The sequence below is a fragment of the Cheilinus undulatus genome, linkage group 11 (genome assembly GCF_018320785.1).
Source record: "Cheilinus undulatus linkage group 11, ASM1832078v1, whole genome shotgun sequence".
NCBI lineage: Eukaryota > Metazoa > Chordata > Actinopteri > Labriformes > Labridae > Cheilinus > Cheilinus undulatus.
The window spans coordinates 11503174-11524239 of NC_054875.1; positions in this window are offsets into that span (position 1 = coordinate 11503174).

The following is a 21066-nucleotide window of genomic DNA, read 5'->3' on the forward strand; positions in this document are numbered from 1 at the left end:
GGGTGTCTGTGGTGTGGGCAGTTTACACATCTGGGAAGGCACTATAAATGCTGTAAAGAATGTTGAGGTTTAAGAGCAACATTGACTCCCATCCAGATGTCTCCTGTTTCAGGGAAGGTCTTGCATATATGTCAGCAAGACAATGCTTAACCACATATCATGACAGTATGGCTGCACAGTAGTGGAGTCTGAGTGCTGGACTGGCATGCCTGAAGTCCAGACTTTCCCACATATTTTATTTGGTGTGCCATTAAACAAAATATCCAGCAAAGAAGACCCAGGACTGTTGAGAAGCTAGAATCCTACATGAAGCAAGAATGGGACAATTCCTCTCCCAGAAGAACTCCGACAACTTGTCTCTTAACTTCCAAGAAGTTTACTGTTGTTAAAAGAAGAGTGGATGTTCACAAAGATAAACAAGGCCCCATCCATACTTTTTTGAGATGTGTTGCCGCCATCAAATTCAAAGTGAGCTAATGTTTATCGTGTAGTGGTCACTAGTTTGTTCTATTGTGAGTAAATGTGGGGTTGTGTGATTTGCATTCTGTTTTTATTTCAGTTTTTCACAGCAACCCAGCTTTTTTGGAATTGCAGTATTTGTGATGCAAAATGATCTTTAACTCACTTTCTTACTCGTCTGACATTTAACCTTCAGTGGCTAAAAACGGAGATCATTTCAGGCTATCAATTAACCACTTAAACTTCCTTACTAAGATTAAAATATTATATTGTTATGTTCATGAATTGGCAAAAACAAATTTGATTACATTGTGATTTTGATGCTATTTTATACTCTCTCTCTGCATCAGAAAGCTGATAGTTCTCTCCTGTGATTGTTTTTGCACAACTAATTTATAGTTATGCTGGTTGCTTTAATGTACTGCCTGAAATAAATAAACAATAAATAAGTCAATACAATGAAACATGTGATGTAGAGTGAGATAATATTGGATCAAACCCTTGTTTTCTAACTTATAGCTCTTTGAGTATGATGGTTGTAATAAGAAAAGTATTCAGTGTTGATGTCAGTGCTCAGGTTTTATGGATTATTCTGTTTTACAATGTGAGAAGTTAAATGTGAGGAATTGATCTAAGTAAGCTCTCCCGTCTCCTCTGTCAGTGATCAGCACATTCAGTTGAGCCGTGATAAATCTGTACACAGCTTTATGAGGCATCTTTAAAATGTGAGGAGAGTTTTATTTACTGTAACACTGCAGGGTTTTAAAGACGGTGTCTCTTTCACATAAATGACAAACAAGCATGTGAATGATGGGAGTTTGTTTGCCTTTAGTGCCACTAGATGGCGACATTTCACATGTTTCTATGGAGCTTCATAGGCAGAATGCTGGACCTCAGCTTACTGTGTTTTAGTATTACAGTCATACATCTTTTGTGTGCTTTTACCTTGTATGATCCTAATTATCCTAACAATGACTGCTGAAGCTGTGACTTTTATCATCAGCACACTGAACTTTCATGCTCTCAAGAAGCAGTAGAAGTTAAACTTTCCATAATTTATGAAAAATACAGAATTTGTCTGCTAAGTCAAAACTCTTTGTGGTTGCATTGATTTGGCATTCCATGTGAAAAAAAAATGGTTTATTGTATCTGTTTTATCTGATTCTTTGTTCTTAGAAAAATAAGGGAAAAAATCAGCCTGTTAACATTGAAGTGTATCACAAGAATGAATCTTTGCAGCAGAAAATGTGAAAACTGTGCACACAGTGCAGCAAAAGTGCCATGCACACACAGGATGTCTGAAAGCCCTCACTTGTTAACAAGCATGCTGAAATCATCCAACTTGGTCTATAACTATGAGGGAATTTAGCCTAGTCACTCACTGTGTTAGTCAATCAGTGCAATGCCAGGTGTGTGTGAGCTGATTGGTCCAAACGAGGGCCAGGTGTGTGTGAGCTAATTGGTCCTGATGAGGGCCAGGTGTGGCAAGCTGATATAGACACCTGGGCTGCAGTACTCTTTGCCGGCTCATTATCTCACCATTAGAGATACTGAGAGCATCTCTGTTGTTTTTTTTTTTTGGTTTTTTTTTTTGGTGCGTGTGTGTGTGTACGGTTAAAAGAATCTGCTAAAGCAATTTTAGAATCTTTCTGGGTGGTTAGAATCACCTGTTTTCAAAGCTAGTTGTGAATCAGTGCTGAGTGTCCTCACTCAATCATGATTTGTTTTTCCTTCTGACATGAGCCTCGTGGCCTTTGGATTGTATTCAAACAGAGTATCTCAGTCTTCCGAGAAGTTTAAGTTGGTATTAGCTGCATGGCAGTGGGGGTTTAGTTTTTAGAGGTATTTGGTTTATTGTTTATTTTTTTCCCTTCTCCAAACTGATCACTTGCGATCTTACTGGTTGACTAACCTGACCACCCCCACCCCCAGCCCGCAGTCTGACAGGAAAAAACTAGAGCCTGTGTCCATGTGTTTTTTGGAATTCTGTTTCCTGTGCATTTAGTGACTATTTCCAATACAGAACCAATGCAGAGCAGCGTTTTCAGAGCTCACCTCATAGTGCTCTCACAGTGCTCTGTGTCGAAGGAAAGTTTAGTGTTTGTGACTCTGCAAATATGAACTCAGGCCGCTTCCAAGCAGGAGGTCCAGTTTGATTGTGCATAGGTTGGTTGGTTAGGTATGCTAAACCCGCAAATAGTTTGCATTTCCACAGACACCTGTACCCTTCCTTGCTGGGTGGACTGTAGAGGTTACGCATGTGGCATCACAGGCAGCGCAAGTCTCTACTGGTGACAGAAATCAGTAGAGAATGAGCAGTCAACAGCTTTATTTCAGCTTAAAGCTGCTGTTTAAATGACTCTATTTTGATGATGTTAACCGTGGTGGGTACAGATCCTAAGTTGATCGACTATAGACATGTTTGGAGTGGTACGTGATAAAGATACTGTGAAGCTGCACTATTACAGCAGATACCACAGTCATTTAGTCCACGGTGAATATGATATGAACTCAGCTTTATACTCTCCCGCTTACCTTAAAGGAAAATCAAGACCCTAAATATCAGTGAATAAGTAATACTTGGGTGACAAAGTATCTAATTGCAACTGATGATGTTTTGAGCTGTATAATGGGTCCCATGATCTCTGTCAAGTCAATCTGTGTTTATCACAGATTAAATAAAGTAACCTTTGTAAATCAGCCTGGTTTCTATTTGGTTCAATACTGACGATAAGTCTGTGAACGTTTTAATGAAGTGAATGTATCCAACTCTATAACAGTTTATACAACATAATACAAAAGTTAATAGGTGCACCGTGAGAAGTTTTGACATTAGAAATAAACTAAAAGTTTATCTGGTACCAAAATCAATTCAGTAAGAAATCCTGTTGATGTCTTCAAATAGATTTAACAACCACAGTGTGATCTTTCACAGATTACCTGTAGTAAAAAATAAGTAAATCACTGCAGTACAGAGAAACAACTACTCCAAAGCTCTGTATTGACAAAGCTTCCTCATTACTTCACATCCATCACTGTAGAACCAGGATGATGTGAGCCTTCAGGCTCTGCTTTTGTACTTCAAATCAGGACAATATAAATGTCAGGAAACCTGATTTGTGGCCACATAGAAATATCCACAGTCCAGGAAACAGCAAAGATCTCTATCGAGTCCAAATATTCCTGATCTAAGTCTATATTAGTCCGTTTTTTTCCTCATCTACTCTTCACAGAGCAGACAGCTGTGTTGAGCACGTGCCATCTATTGCATGTATAGCTCCACCTATTTGGGAAAGAAAGGTAAGCTTAGCACCCCTACGGGAGGGTGTCTAAAAAGTAGGATGCTACGAGTCAGTTAAATTGGAACCTTTCCAACTTATCATACCATAGCAAACTGAACCGGACTGCTCAGTGCAACAATAAGAGACAGGGTGAGGGCTAGTGGGACCTCATAGAAGAGCTGCTGCTCCTTCACATCCAAAGGAACAAGTTGAGTTGGTTCAGGCATTTGATCAGGATGCCTCCTCGTCGCCTCCCTTTGGAGGTCTTCCAGGCACTTCCAAGTTGGTAGGGACCAGTTGGAGAGATTATATATGCCATCTGGCCTTGGAATGTCTTGGAACCCTCCAGGAGGAACTGGAAAATGTCGTTGGGGAGAGAGATGTTTGAGTGGACTTGCTTTCTCTGCAAACCAGGACACAATAAACTGGATAGATAGAACCTTACAATAATAGGTGCTGGTTAAAAACCATCGATAGGCTAAGGTCTTAGAGGTTGTGTTTTAGAGTCTCCACTTCCTGTTAATTATCTTGGAATGCTCACAACACATTTTTCACTCGAGGTACACTTGCTTGCCCTGGGCAATTTGACCTCTGACCTTTTGTTAAGTGAATAGTCTGTTGTAAGTTTTATCAACAGTTTTATCTGATGTTATTAAAAACTGTAAGACACATCTTAGAGGGTGACAGAGATTTTAATTCAGTTACAAACAACAATATCAGATTTGTCTATGAGACACTGATTCAGTCACTGAGACCTTTGCTTATATTGCCACCTTCCTCTCACCATTGCCACACATCTCACAGCCAACTTGACAGAATGTAAGCAATGTTGCCATCGAGCTATTTTTGGAGATCTACTACACCAGACGACATACAACTCTACTATAACGGTGGCTGTTGACAAAACACAACACACCGTATCCAGCAACTTGGAAGTCCTGTGAGGATCACAGCCACAGCGCCATGCCAGGACTCATTTCCAACCCTCTGCTCCCTGTAATATCTCTGAGGAATCTGTGCGCCACCCTATTACTCTGTGATGAGAATAACTGGAAAAGGATAGCTGTAGCTCAGCCTCATACCACACAATTATCTCAATTAACACTGGTCACAGATCCGGCTGTAGGCCTGAGAGGGAGGCGTAGCGTGTGTGCTGTTTTGGATTCATTAGATGGAAAAATAAGTTAGAGGGAGGACAGTGAAATAAGAAAAGACAGAGTTCACATTGCTCCATGACTGCGGTGTGATTGCTTTGGTCAGTGGTCTTCATTCCATTGTTTGGTACTTGCCTTGGCAGAACATGAGGTGTCATAAATTGAACATTTAACTTAAACCTGCCAAGACCTCGCTTACAAGTCAGCGTATCGGTCTCTGTCCAGCCACCTGCTCTGCCATCACAGCTCGATTTGTCATCCGTCCCATTCAGAGTTTGGTGAGGTTACTCTAAAAGGATGACGAGAAAAAGCTGACAGAGCATCAGCCAGTAGCTCACTAAAAACACTTGGCATCTAAATGTCACCCTCTAATGTAAACAAAAGTGAAGCTGAATTTAACAACCCATAGAAATGGAAAGTATTTTTGTAGACACTAAAGAGCATACACATTTACACAATCCATTTGCATGTTGTATATTATTAGTATTTAAGTGTTAATGTGTTCATCCTGAGGTCTGAAAGTAATACATTACTCTTTGAATCACATGCTATTTAGTTATAGACTGAATTACCTTCAGGTCATTGTTTTTAAAGATTACATACTTTGCATGGGAAGTTGTGTACTCCAACCTCAGGCCCTGTTTTGTTTGTACCTTGCACAAACATTTTAATTTAATTGCAGTTTCTCCCTAAATTAATTTCTGAATGACCTGCATTTAGCTTTAGTCATCTTAACGAAAACTAAACTTACTTTTAGTCATCAAAGATCTATTTTTGGCTAGTCTTAGACTGGTCTTTCTCATTGAAAAAAGGCTGATGAATAGTTTTAGTTGAGGAAATTAACAATGTTGCTGACACATTACAAAGCATGTTCAGTCATAAGCATTTTCATTCTTTGCGTTGACCTTTAGAGCTGGATGTAGGCCTGTAAAGGGGGACAGAAGGCAGATCTACCTGCCCACATCTCAAGGTGGATTTGGATTTCTAAAGAGAGCATTGCATGAAGATGTGTGTGTGTGTGCAATGCTGATTAATTTTGAATTATTTTGGCACATGCCAGCTTAGTTTTTTTTTTTTTTTTTTTTTTTTTGCGCAATTTTAGAATGAATGAATTGTATGCACTGTTATTAAAGAAACCCCTGAAACTGATGACTTTTGTCCTTGATTATTTACATTTTAATACGGTCAGCCCAAGACAAATTTCGCCAGGGACAGAAAGGATTGACTCGTTCAACATTGTCTGTTTTTTCATTTGTTCAAGAGTGGTTATTATTCAGGTTAAACATAAAATATGGTTATCACAGCTTAACTTTACAATAGACCATGATTTTGCTGACCTTAATGGGTCCCCAGTTTGGCTGGGCACCAAAAAGCTCTCCCGTTTATCCCCCCTTTATGGACGGCCTTGTTTGCACATGACTATTCCAAATTGTGCATGGCTGTGTTCAACCACCTTCAGGTACAGTGGTGGTCCCCGGTCTCTGGCACCTTTATTTTGGGGGTTGCGGGCTGAAAAGGTTGAGAACCACTGTATTATAGAACAACTTATCAGAAGTATTTGTTTCTATACTTGAGTGACTGGATGATTTAGACATCACCGCACTGTCTCATTGCATACATGTTTATGACTGCACTAGAAAGGGGTCCATGAGTCGAGAACCCTATAAATCCCTCTAGAGAAGACAGCTCGTAAAAGTCTGGCACAGGAGTCCAGGCCTATCCAGCCTACTGGAGGGAAGGGGGTTCTTTTATTCTAAAAGGCGGACCTTTTTTGCAGTTCATTCCCTCATTTTAAAATTAATTATTTTGAACTTATTGACATGCAACATTTTCTTGCACACAATCACTAATGGAAGGGGAATCAAAAAAGCAGTTCTTTAAAAAGGTTAGATTTTGATTTGCTTAAAGACGCATTATCTAAGTTTGGTTCTTTTAAAGTGTTCAAGGTTATTTAAAAGGGGGACACTTTTATTTGACTTTCAAAAAGACTTTCATCTCAACCTTTAGCCTAGATTTAGCCCTGACCCTCCACAGGCTTGGAGTCAAGAGTACTTAAATGAAACCACCATGTGTTTGTCAGTCATGAATAAGAATTATAAAGTTTGTTTTTCTGGTGTAAAAGTTAGCTGGTAAACTCTACCATAGTGTTAAAATCGAGTGAAGAGGTATGCCTCTTTTAGGCTGAAAGCTTTAACCACAGAGCAGCATGTCAGAATGAAACCATACCTTGGCAGCCTGTCTTCACCCACTCTGTCAACACTAGCTCTGCTGTAAACTCCATTCCTTCACTTCATCCACTTACAAACCTTTCTATATTAAGGCCCACTGACCCCTCTGCTTGTCTGACAAGCAGAAAGCTGTATGTACTCATTTCATCAGAGGTATTCTGTAGTACATTACACATGTACTACTTGGTGATCTCTCATTACTGTTTATTATGACTTCATTTTATATGCAAACATTAGACCGTTCATGTGTGTTATATTACCCTGAAAAGGGAGATACACAGAGGTTTTCATGAGGTTCTTAAATAACTGTATGTGTTTTATCATTCTCAAACATGCAGACAGCTTGTGAACTCTTCTGTATGATCATCCCCCCTCATGTAAAACTCAAATGCATGCAGCTAAAAAGCTCTGTCCTTGAAGCTGCAATTGGCAAGAAAACATGTTTCACAAAGTTGTGTATTTTCTTTCTTTCTTTAGAGTGACTCAGTTTATATCCTTCTCTGTTTCTCCCACTGCAACAAAGATATCTTACTTAAAAAGTCTCCTGCTACCACTACAACTTCACGATTTAAAGACTGTATGACTTTAATAACTTGGTGTTATTCCACAATGGCGCTGCTTTGCAATCCTATCCAAAATACAAAACCTCAGACCCCCAAAAATCAAGTCAAACTAAGGGCTCTATTTTGAGGTTCTAATTGATTTGGGATGTGCCTGGCTACATTGTGCCTGGACATGAAGACATTGGCTAATGAGACATGTTTCACTTTTTGAAACAGGGTCCAAGCCAGTTGATTTCTAGAGTAAAAAACAGCTTTTTAACATGTGTTCAGACGGCACTTCCGGTAATCCTGCACATAGCCTCAAGTGGCGGTATTGCAATTTTTTGCACTTCCGCATTGGCTTCATTTTTCAGGATCGGAGGTTGCCATTTGTTTGTCTCAAGCAACATCTTTGGTTTATATTGAAGTTATATATTCTGTATTTTGAGTAATGATCTATTATGCATGTATTCAGTCTGTGATAGCAGAAGGCAAAAAGGCTGAAAAATGCAGTGAAAGCTTTAAAGGGGGACAAAGTCATTGATGTGGTTTGAGATTTATATTATTATTTCCTGATTAATCTTGTACCTAAATGCTTTTTTAAGATGTTCTGTCTCTATGGGCATTAACATAAACCAGGGATAGCAGGTAAACAATGACTCTAATTTAACAATGGTTGAGATTTGGGTGATAATTTTGTCATGAGTGGTAATGGTAAACCTTCAGATCTTCAAAGCAGCAGCTGGAGAATGGAGTTTGGTATTTTAAAGCTGTGTTTATGCCCTCCATAAAGTTCTGTCTGGAAGCTGAGCGTGCATTCTGCACATTTGTGTGTGCGCGTGTTAATGCTGGTGTGGATGAGATGGACCGTCTGTCACCACGAGTTGGACCGTAAAGATGCAAATTCTCACGTCCAAGAACTCTATACCCAGAATCATTAGCGTTGATTAATAAATCTGTTCTTCCACAGCAGGTGCTTACATTGAGTTTAATGTGGTGAGTGTGACACAACCACAGACATAAGGGTAAGAGTTTATTTTTATACATGTGATGGTTCAGCATTAAAACATTACAAGGTTGAATCTCTGGTGAGTCTATTTTTCTCTCTAATCTTTTTACCTCGTGGCTGAAAATCTTTCAGGTGACAGAGTGTGGCCTGAAGTAGTAAGGAATGATAATTAGTTATCATTCGAGATGGGGAGCGAAATTCTGCGGTTCTGGAAGTCAGTAGAGGATAAAGATATCATGGCTGCATAATGGATTTGAAAAGTATCAAAAAGACACAGTAGCAGCTTTTTATGCTGCATGCAAACAATGTTTTTGCAACATATCACCCAGTATTTCATCTCCACTGTATCACAACTAAATAAATATTCCAGTTTTTAACAATACAGTGTTGATGCACACCACAGGCCTTCTCTTGCAGACCACTACTGTGAGAAGCTGCCTCTGTCAGAATGAAAATACATACTAAAACTTCAAAATATGATCAAATGAAACTTTCAGTTTTCAGGGTTAGAATACCAAAAGTCAAAGTCAAGTGAAAAAACTGGCCTCCAAAACTGAATTACAACATGTTAAATAAAGCTGCTTACAAACAGTACTGCATCAGCTTGAACTTAAGCTAACAAAGCTACAAGAACAATGTAGGCTATGTAGATAGCATAGCCATGTAAGCTACTGTACGTTAGCTTATGCTTCATTTGCTTTTGATAGTTTTAGCAACTCTGTTATCTTTAGCTATGTTTGTTTAAGTTACTCTTGCTAAATTTGCTTACACAGTAATGTTAAATAGGCAACTAGCATTGCTATGTTAGCTTTAACTTAAGCCCACAAAGCTACAATAACTACACAAGTTGTGTAGATGACATAGCCATGTAAGCTACTGTATGTCAACTTGTGCTACATTTGCTTTAGACTGTTTTAGCTACTCTGTTAACTTTAGCTGTCTGCTAAAGCTGCTGTTACTACATTAACTAACATAGTATTAAGTACATAGCGAGCAATGATACATTAGCTTTAACTGAAGCGTACAAAGCTACAATAACTATGTACATGTTAGCCACATTAGCCCATGCTATGTTTGCTTTAGCTTGCTAAAGCTACTATGTTAACTTTAGCTATGTTTGCTAAAGCTCCTCTAACTATATTGGCTTATGTGATAATGTTAAATGCATAATAAGCATTGCTATGTTAGCTTTAATTTAAGCTAACAAAACTACAATAACTATGTAAGCTATGTAGATAACACAGCCATGTTACCTACATTAGCTTATGCTAAGTTTGCTTTAGCTACTAAGCTAACTTTAGCTATATTTGCTTTATTGATGCTACACTGACTTATGTAGTAATGGTAACTATGTAGCTAGCATTACTATGTTGCCTTTTACTTAAGCCAACAAAGCTAGAGTGCGCCACTGTCTACTTCTATAAGTGGTCTGTACGCAATTCAATTCCAGATTAGACGTCTGATTTATTTTTCTTTGTTTATGAAACTTTGCTTAGTCTGTTTGCAATGTGTTTATCTCATGAATGTAACTGAATAAAGTTGAGCAACAGAAAATCTTAAAGTGGGTACTAAATCAGTATTCCTTGCTACCATTATGTAGCAAAAGTAACAAATTGCTGCCTTAAGCTAGTTTTCATGTGATGACACATTACAGCAGGTTTGGTGTCACCTAACTGGGACTCACTTAATGTCATAAAAATTCATGAATGTTGATTTAAGAAAAAACACATAACAAAAAATAGTTTTCTCATTTAACAAGACATCATAAAGAAGGGGTTAAACTGTTGTTACACAGAAGACACAGACATATAAAAAAGGGTCTGTAAATGAGCCGAATGGCTGAAACATCATATGCTGGCAATTATTGCATGTAGAGAGAGTGAAGTCACAAGAAGAGGGTGAAGTCTCCCATTAATAGCCTGGCTGGTGTTCAGAACAGCTGTCAGATACGGTCTTTGATAAGGGCAACACTTTTGGAAGTGATGACATGTTAATGTGTTTTCACACACAGCTAAAATTCTCATTCTTAACGTTCAGTTCTTATAGAAAAGGTCATATGGTTGCCAGTGTCTTTGTTTAAAAAATGCTCTTTGTAGAGGAGACCTTTAACCTTTAAAATGCATGAATCAAACAAAGCTGAGGAAAAGTATTCACTTATCATTTAAACGTACGAAACCATGTTGTATGTTTGTTGTAATTTTAAAAGATACGGTCAGTTAAGCTCAATGAATGATTTCATGCACAAAGTCTTGAAATTTTCAGTATAAACAGCATGTGTGAATGCAGTTAGAAATATTCAAGAAAATCTATGGAGTGGGCCATGGGGAGTTTATATCATACAAGCAGAAAACCACAAGTTTCATCTTGAAAGTGATGACACTGTTTCTTAGTCTTTCATGTCTGAAATCATTTTACCTAACACTCATTTGTAGATAATGTGAAAATGACTGGTGGTGTGTAGCATTGATACTACAGGGAGGCCCATTTATTTTGAACTGCAGTTTGACCTACATGAAGTTATGTACCGTGAGAGTGCCAGACAGTATCGATTTTCTTGATGAAACTTTTGTTGATGTTTTAAACAGCTAGTGTTTTTGCTTTTTCACCAATGAACTGCTATTAAAGTTACATAACTGTTAAAGGTTAATGTTTCACGTTTAATTTTTGATTTGAATTAAACTAAAACATGGGACAGTAGGGTGTGCTCCAATTATTTTAAGGGAAAAAGCTGTCCTGACCAAAACTTGGTTTACCATAAGTTAAAGCTCATCAAGTCCATGGTCTGTGCAGTCCTTGGATGGTTGGTTAAGCTAAAGGCCTGTGATAGCTTGGATAATTTTAATTCTCAAACTCACACTGACCTGGCACTTACCATTTTGTGAGTCTGGAGGGGGGCACCTTACCTCAGTTACATAGATGTTCTTCAAATGCTTTGGCCCCTTGGGCCTTCAGTAGCTGTCTGGCCTGAACAATATGTTTCTTTACTATTAGCCAAGCATCAATAACTGTGACTTTAGCCCTTTTGAAATCTAGTAGCTGGTAGAGTCTTGTTTTGTGTTTTATTAGAGGATGAGTGTTACAGGGTGGAGCTCCCCCATATGGCTTTAATGTGTACTGCAGACTTTATGACTCATAAAATACTGTAGCAAAGAATTTTCAAAAACCCCATTTGGCAACCCAAAAAAATCTCCAGTAGTCCATCCATGGGTCACAACCAAAAATTTAGGAATGAGTGGTCTAGGCTGATGGTCACCATAGTGGAACAGCTCTATACCCTTGCAGGGCTTCATGGGGGGAGCATTGATGTTCACTCATCCAGTCTACATGTGTTTGTGGACTGCAAGAAGGCTTTCAATCATGTCCATAGGGGGGTCATGAGAGGCCTACAGCGGGAATATAGGGTGCTGGGGCCTTTGCCATTCAGTTTTTGTACAACCCGAAGTGAGAGTTGCGTCTTTTGCACAAAGTCAGTCTTTTTCTCGGTGCATGCCGGCTTCTGCCAGGTTTGCCCTGGTTTGCAATCACAGAATTTCTATCTTGTGGTTCTGATGACCCCTGCAGCTGGTGACCTATTTAAGTGGGGAGTGAATATTTGTCTTAAGTCAAGCATCTCAGGGTTTTATTCATGAGTGAGGTTGGAATGGAGGCTGACAGGTGGATTGGTGCAGCATCAGCGGTATTGCAGATGTTGTGGTAAAGAGAGAGCTGAGCTTGAAGGCAAAGTTTTCCATAATGATCAATCTTTCCTCCAACCCTCACCTATGGTTCACGAGCTTTAGGTAATGACTAAAAGACTGAGATCACATGGTCAAAGTTAGATCCCACAGAAGTGTGGCTTTGCTAAACCTTAGAAAGTGGGGTGAAGAGCTTGGATATCTAAGGGGAGCTTTAATTCAAGGCTCTGGATTTTTCCCATTGAAAGAAGTCAGTTGATGTGATTGAGGCATCAGGTCAAGGTGCGCCCTGGTTGCCTTCCTGTGGAGCTCATCTAGGCACATCCAACAGGCAGGAGACTAGGGGGCAGACCCAGAATGCACTGGTGCCCTGGAAATGTCTGCAGTGTCCAAAATCATATTCATACTGTATGTATGACATTGCTTACAGTATATTGTGCTTCAATTTTATAGTATGAGATGCTCCAATGTCCACTACAGAGCCCATATATTTCAGTTACAGGACCTTGTGTTTCATTCTGAATCGTCCAAAAATGCACTGCAGCTCTTCAGATTATTTAGTGGCACATGCCAACCAGTTAAAGAGCATTGTCCAAAGAATGTAACTGACATTTTCTATTTCAGTTTGCAAAAAATAATGTACAGAAAACTGCTATAATGTGCTTTAAGACATAAGAAGGTTTGTTCTGTTCTGTAAGGAGGATAGAGACCATCTTCTAGAGAGACTGGTCTCAATGCCCTTGATGAACTTTCCATGAAGTGAAGAAGGAATCAATCATCATTTGGAGTTAATATTTCCTCCACTTTGCTTTGGAATTGATAGCCGTGGTTTTATTTTCCACTGCATATCAAAACAGGACAATTTGAATGCCTCTATCATATTAATCGTTGAAAGAAACCATACTCCTCTCACTGATCTCCCCGGGTTGACAGCTGAATCTGCAGGGTGCATCTTCCTGAATCTGAATTCAAAATGTTTGGCAGAGAATCAGCGAGGACTGGGCCTCCACAGAGCTGTCCATCAGATCCTCAGCACTGTAATTCCATTCCCATGAGACCACGAGGGCTGCACTCATATCCTGATGGGACGGGAAGTTAGTTGGGTTATGGATTCTGTCTGGCGCCTTCAAGACTACTCTGGGCCGTCCTGGGATGTAAAAGATCCTAAATATGACATGACCCCATGTCTGTGGTGACAACGTAACATGATGATCACAAACTTCAAAACACGCTCCACAACATAACTTTAATCACTGATGGCAGCCTCCGACAGCTTGACGGAGCACTGAGGAGGGTCTCAGTGAAGTCAGGGGGCTGCTGCAGAGCAAAAAGATGGTCAAAGGCTCCATGCACAGGAAAATAGATGTTCCATAAATAGCAACATTCTGGATAGATAACTGAGAGGAGCTAATTTATCTGAACTTTGTTAGGAGGGATTTTCAGAGGGTCCATTTAGACTGCTGCAGTCTTTCATGCTGTGGCAATTTTGAACTGTAACTTAACCACTACACTTATTGTGTAAATCTGGTTTCATTTGCAGAGGTTTCCCTTATTTGAGGAAACTCGACTTGGTTAAATCTCTGACTCTTGTCCTATTTATTGCAACAAAAAAGGTTTAGAGTTTTGCTTGCTGATGAAGGCTTTGCTCTAAAGATTCTCTCTGAATCAGCCACACTGTATAATTTGACTTTCCAGGGAGCACAGTTTAAAAAAAAAAAAGCATATTGATAGTTAGACGCATTAATGACAATGCATATCAAATAATCACTCCTTTGCAGCATAAAAGAGAATATGCTGGTGCAACAAAATCTTCAGTATAGAAAGGAGGAGGCATAGTGCGATCGCTGTTGTGACAAAGGAATCTATGAGAGGAAAGTCATATTAAATGGACCACCTTGTTGGGAGAATGAGCTGTGATTGGCTGTGAGTGCTAGGAGACATCAACTCATAGACAGTCAGCTGATAACAGCTGGGTGCAACTTCTGAGTCCAGCATAAAGTACTGTAAGCTTTGTGTTAAAGGATAATGTCCTGGTATTGATAGCAACCTTGCAAACCAGTGGTTTGGCTAAAGTCTTCCATCAAGCAGATACTTGTTGTAAAGTTTCAGTGGATATGTTTGCACCCAGTCTGAGAATTATTGAGGAGAAAGAGTTGTAGCTAGTCAGAGTTTTATTCAGACCCATTGTCACAGGTGTATTTGTGATACATAATGGGTCGTTCTGAAGAGCTCAGTGACTTCAAGCGTGGTATTGTGATGGATGCCACCTTTGCAATGAGACGGTTTGAGAGGTTTAATCTACGCTGGATATTCAACAGTTGACTGTAAGTGAGATTAATAGAAAGTGGAAGCATTTAGGAACAGCAGCAGCTCAGCCACAAAGCAGAAGACAGTGTAAAACCACAGAGGGTCAACAGCGACTAAAGTGTAGAAGTCATTGCACTGTAAGAATAAAAACTGTCACATCATCAAGTCCAATGCCAAGGGTTGGATGGAGTGGTGTAAAGCACACTGATACTCGGCTCACGTCTGTCTGTTTGGCAGTCAGATAGGTGAGCCTGGGTCTGGTGGATGCTGGGAGAACGTTATCTGCCTGACTGCATTGTGCCAACTGTGCAATATGGTGGAGAAGGGATACTGGTATGGGGCCTTTTTTTCAGGGTTTGGTCCAGGCCTCTTTTCTCCAGTGAAGGCTAATCTTAATGCTTCAGGATACCAAGAGATTTTGGACATTGCTATGCTTCCAACTTTGTGGCAACAGTTTAGGGAAGGCCCCTTTTCAGTTCCAACATGTCTATACCCCAGTGTACAAAGCGAGGACTATGAAGACATGGTTTGATGAGTTTGGTGTTTAAGAACTTGACTGGACCACATTGGACCCTGACCTCAACCCTGTCAAGCACCTTTTGGATGAAATGGAATGGAGATTGTGAGCCAGGCCTTCTTGTCCAACATCAGTGCATGACCTCATAAAAGCTCTACCGAATGAAGGGCACAAATTCCCGTAGAGTAAATAGTGAATGAATCAATCTGCCAAATATGAAAAGTATTTTTGTTTTAGGTGATATATATATATATATATATATATTACTGTTACTTGAACTGGAATTTCTAAATTATGTCAGTACTTCTTTATCAACATTTAACTCTTGGTCCTATTCTATATCTGAATGGAGCGCCTACTAAGAGGCGCTTTCCCAGTTATTTCCATCAGAATGACCTTTGTAGCTCTAGAAAAGCCAACATTGCTAAACAACACTGACTGACACCTCATTAACCCACCGAAGCCCTGCAGGGGCCAAAACACCAAACGTATCCATTTCTCTGTGCCGTTCCTCTGCCTGTGTGGATGCTCGGTGCCCCCAGAATAACTACCACAGGTCAAAGTGTTGATTGAGCTTACCGTTAAATGAAAGAGACAAACATACAGAGACACAGGCTCACAGGTGCTGACGACAGCGACACATAGGTCTGGATCAGTGCCTCGGCTTGAGTGCATTCATGGCTGCAGATTCAGGTGGAAAGGTCTGAGCAACATGTATGTCATGTCACATTAATACCCACAAATATAGTTAAACAAAGACAACAAAGCATCCTTAAAATACTTCAAACATTTCACCAGACATTTGGTAAACAAAAAAAAAATGTATGTTCTGATATATCAGCTGGTTTGGCTGTTGCTCAGTCTACACAACTTTGTAGTGTACCGGCACCTCCTGCAGGTGTCAGTGTGTAAAGGAAGAACAAAAGTCATCCTTATTTAGACAGAGCTTACTCTGACTGCTTTTGTTCAACAGAGCAAAAACCTCCTAAGAGGTGGAGAGGTAAAAGTCATCATATCGTTTATTCTCACCATAGCTCCATCTATTTTCAGTCTTTCATGGTTTTAGCTGTGAACAGGATGAAAGTCATGGTAGGCATGTGGTAGTGTGGAACATGTGGTAGACTTTGAACATAACAAAAGTCAATCTTAACCAGATTTTAACATTTGATTATTAACCCAACTTAAAGAAATTAATTGCAGAGTTTGGTGGATCTAACCACACCTGCTTGAAGCAGTGTTGCACCAATCTCACATTTCTCCAGACCAAGTACAAGTAAATACATTTGCATACTCTCCAATACCAAATATAAACATGAGAACTTTTATAATAGTGTATTTGTTCTTAAATTACTTTGAAACTTTCTTTTAATTTCATCAGATGGACTTCAATCTTCCTCTTGACAATATATGGGTGCAAGCTCTCATTATTCTGTACCTTTGTCATCTTAATGTATACAGTGATACAGTTTTAAAAATAAACATCAGCTAAAACAATTGCTTCCCAATCTATTGGGGCATCTCCACATTATACATTACACTCCACCAAACTAAATAACAGCTAAGAAACACTGGTGACAGGTGTCTCAAAAAGACATTTATGTAATAATTAAATCTTATTTTTTATATCTTGGGTATAAGATGGGTTCTTCCTCTGTAACATAAAGGCTTGTTTTTGCCAAAAACATTTATCAAAGTTATAAGCAGCATACTACATTCATGTACCAAAATAAGTACTGTTTCTTTTAAGGTAAAATATTAACCTTGGTTATTCTTACTCTGGTCCAACTTTTCTGCAGTCAAATCAATGACATTTTTGGTGTAACAATTTTGTTTTAATTTGCATGTTAAAGATTTAACTGATGTTATATTTGTTTTTAGTTCATATAAAAGTTATTCATTTGCAAATAAGTAACATCCCTCTAGGAAAGTTATCAAAATTTTAGAGTAGTGATTGAGGTGCAAGAACTCAAATTTATGTTTATCACTAAAAATGGTGAGTTTGTTTTTTTCCTCTCCACTTGGGTTGAAGATTACAGCAAAAGGGTGCTTTTGTAGCTTATCCATAACAGCAGCCATATTAAAAACACTGTCATAAACTCAGGCTAGAAACAGACAGCGGGGTAGAGCTGAGGCCGGACCAGGCTGTCAACATGTTTATTTCTGCTGCAAAAGTCAGCATTTTTAACCTGGGGTGTGTATGTGACTTTATGTTTCTACAGTTCCTTAAGTGGACACTGGAGGGACTGCAGCTTTCTGAACTTCTGCAGTGACTTTAGGTTTCAACAGTGGAATATAACTGATAGTTTTTGGGGCTAAGGGACAGTGTTTTGTAGCTGTACATTGTTTATGTATCAAAGAGTGATGTTACCTCAGTCTGAGAAACTTTGTCAGCAATTCTCTTACGTAAAGTCTCTCACTTCTTTTTCCAATAATGTGCATGTAGGAAACAGATATTACTGGACATGTGAGTGTGTCTGTGTGACTGTGTGTGTGCCCTTTGCAGAAGCAGTTTGTAATCAGCTGTCAAAGTGGGCTCTGTCCCCATGGCAGCAGTTGAGAGCAGAGCTGCATGCTGGGTGCTGAAAGCTCTCAGGTCCTCTCTGCACACCAATCCTGCAGAGCAGCAGAGAAGGTGGAGGACGGGAAGGACGCTCAGTCAGGCTTCATTTCTACAGTAGCTCTGTCTGATCGCGTTTGCATGGTGGTGTGAAAATATCTGTAGTTTTAGGTGTTTGGTTTGCCTCTTTTTAGACTCCAGTGAGTGTGTTGGGAACCAGCTGTAAAGGTAAGACCTGAATATGATCAATGAGTAGTAATATCCAAAAAACTGCAATTATTTAGGTATTTGTCCTTCTACTTTTATAAGTAGAAAAGTCAATTTCAAAAATGTTGTTAACTTTAGCGGGATTTTCTATAAATCTCAAACATGATTCTGCTAATAACTTGAGTACAAAAATGCAAAAAGCCTCCTATATAGTTAAGAATCTATTTTCTGTGTAAGTTAAACAATTCAAGATGATTTTCATGAATTCTAGAACTGTATGTACTCAAATGAAGGTGTAAGAAGAAAAAAAAAGTTTTTTTTAAAGAAAACACAAAACTCTAATAACCATGCTCATTTAAGAAAATCAAAACTTTCATAACAGCAATAAAATGCAGAAATAACATTAGAGGAGGACAATGTTTTATAGAAAAGTAAAGGACTGCTGGACAAAGTTTAGATGAGTTCAACATCCTTGTCCTGAGAAAAGAGCATCTCTCCCAGTGTGCTTTGGGGCTACAAAAACATTGTCAGTAGATGACTGTATGCATTGTGAGGCAAAAATAGAAAGAGCAATCCTGAATACGTATTAACAGCATTAAATGCACTAATGAGGGTCATTATGAAAGCTTAGATTACTCTTGTTATTCTTTCTTTCATCCTTGGTCTGTGGCCAGAATTGAACCCGGGACACTGCAGTTAACTGATATGTATTTTACCCACAGGATGCCCAGGATGACCCGTTAACGTTGGTGCAAGTGCTGAAGTAACGATTACAACCAAATGGATATAACTTAAACCTACTGTTCATAGATATGAAACATCTCAGAAAGGGATGTTCAGACTTAAATGAACCAGGCCTGCAGACGAAGACTCAATTAAGTACAGAAATTCTGCTTTATTTGACAACAAAAAGAAGTCTTTGGCTAGATCAAAGATTATGACCGAACCTAACAGCAAAATAGGAACTTGTAATATAGTGGAACTGTAAAGAAAAGAAAACGTTTTCCACTGAGCTGCATGCATTTTTTTTGTTATATGAGATATAAAGGTGAAGTGGTGTACTTGCAATGAGAGACTTCATTGCATCAGAAAATAGAAATAGAAGCAGTGCAAAAGATAGTGAGAAAATACCTTACAAAATCACCACAGGGATGCAATCATTGCTTAATAATGATATATTTTATTTTAGACTAAAGCTATGACTAAAAATGTTTGTCAACAGCCTTTTTTCCAAGACAAAAACTAGACTAAAGGTCTTAACATACTAGATCCATTAATTTCGGATGCATTTTTTTTTTTTTTTTTTTTTCCAAATCCGTAATCCGAAAAGACGTCACGCACTTGGACCTTGCACACTGGGTCAGAAGCGTTTTTATTTGTGTTCACCGCAGAAATTCGTAAAATGTCTGGAATTGTTTCATACTGCAAGCCTGTGTCTCTGTCACTCCTTTAAAATCCCCCTGGATCCGTCCTGACAGAGAGCTTCATACAGCACACGCTCATGCGTCATAGCGCTGAGCCACGCTGGAGAGATGAAGAGTAATTTTTTTAAATCAGCCTCTGTTCTGACCTGTGAGTAGACTACAAACTTCTGCCTTAATCTGTTCTATTTCCATATCTGATATCCACATAATACACCGGCAAGCTACGGTGTTTGCAGTGAGGTTTTAGTACGAGGGAGGGAGAGAGAGAGAGAGAGAGAGAGAGAGAGGGAGGGGTTGGGCGGGGGTGAGCGAGCAAGAGAGAATAAAGCAACAGGCACTGATCTGAATCATCAATCACCCATCTATCAGTTTTACTTCCATGGTTGATATCCACATAATAAATAAGCAAACTTTGGTGTTTAAAGTGAGGTTTCTGTGCGAGAGAGGAAAGGAGGGGTCCGTCCGGGGTGGGCAGGCGAGGAGGAAGTAGCGGGAACTGTTATAATTATCACTCACCAATTCAAATGACTTGGACTGATGCGAAATTTCACATAAAATTGAGTTTGTTCAAAAAAAAAAAAATATATGACGGATGAAAATTTCGGCTTCAGTGTGCGAACATGATTATAACAACATGAGCTCGATTTTCATTTTTAATGTGTGAAAAATTCTAACGAAATGAACTGAGTCTGTGCAAAGGCCTTAAGGAAAACAAAAATAGATCTGTGATGACTAAAACTGACTAAAGTAAGTTTAGTTTTGTCAAGATGACTCAAACTAGACTAAAATTTAATGTAGTTTTCGTCGGTCATTCAAAATCAGTGATATTTCTCCACTGTGGGTATATCTGTCTAAATAAAATGCATTTGTATCTCTTCTGCCTCTCAGCTAACCTTGCAGAGCAGATGGATACACTCATTTCCTTGTTTCTCACTGGCAAATTCATCTTGCAAAGCTCCCATCTGAACTGTTTGGGCCCGGTTGGAAAGTGACAGTACCAATCACCGACAAGGGGCAGTACTTTCAGGTGCAGCAGAGTCATGACGTAAACAAGCAGCAGCAAGAGCTGATGCAGTTATGGAGGAAGAGATTAGCGTGGATGCTGCTAAAGCGCCAGTTTTATCAGAACTTGACAACATTTTTTCATTAAAAGAAGAACAAAGTACAGCAGTGAGTTATTTTCTTTTAAAAAAAAACACAAAAGTTAAGTACTTACATGTCTATAGCCGCCATGTTTCGCGTTAATCCTCAGCAGCTGCACACCATTGGCCCGTAGAGATGTGACTAACAGAACGTTCACCAAATCACACTCCGAGTTTTTTTCAAAGCCTCTGCCTTTTCTCAAACATTTCCTATTGAAGCTTTCCCAGATGGATGTGTGAAACATATCCATCTGACGTGTCAGGTTACCTCTCAGCTGTAGAGAGCAGGGACCCCAGGTTTGGCACAGGAGAGCACAGAACACACTACCATGATTTGATACCAGATTTAGGCAAGAAAATAAATGCTTGGACTAAAAATAAAGACTAAAATTTGAGGAATTTTTATGGACTAACACTAGGCTAAAACTAAAAAGGATTAACCTGACACACCAGATGGATTTGATTGGTTCTGTCACTTTCTAACCGGGCCCAAACGGTTCAGATGGGAGCTTTGCAAGATGGATTCGCCAGTGAAAAACACGGAAACGGGCGTATCCATCTGCTT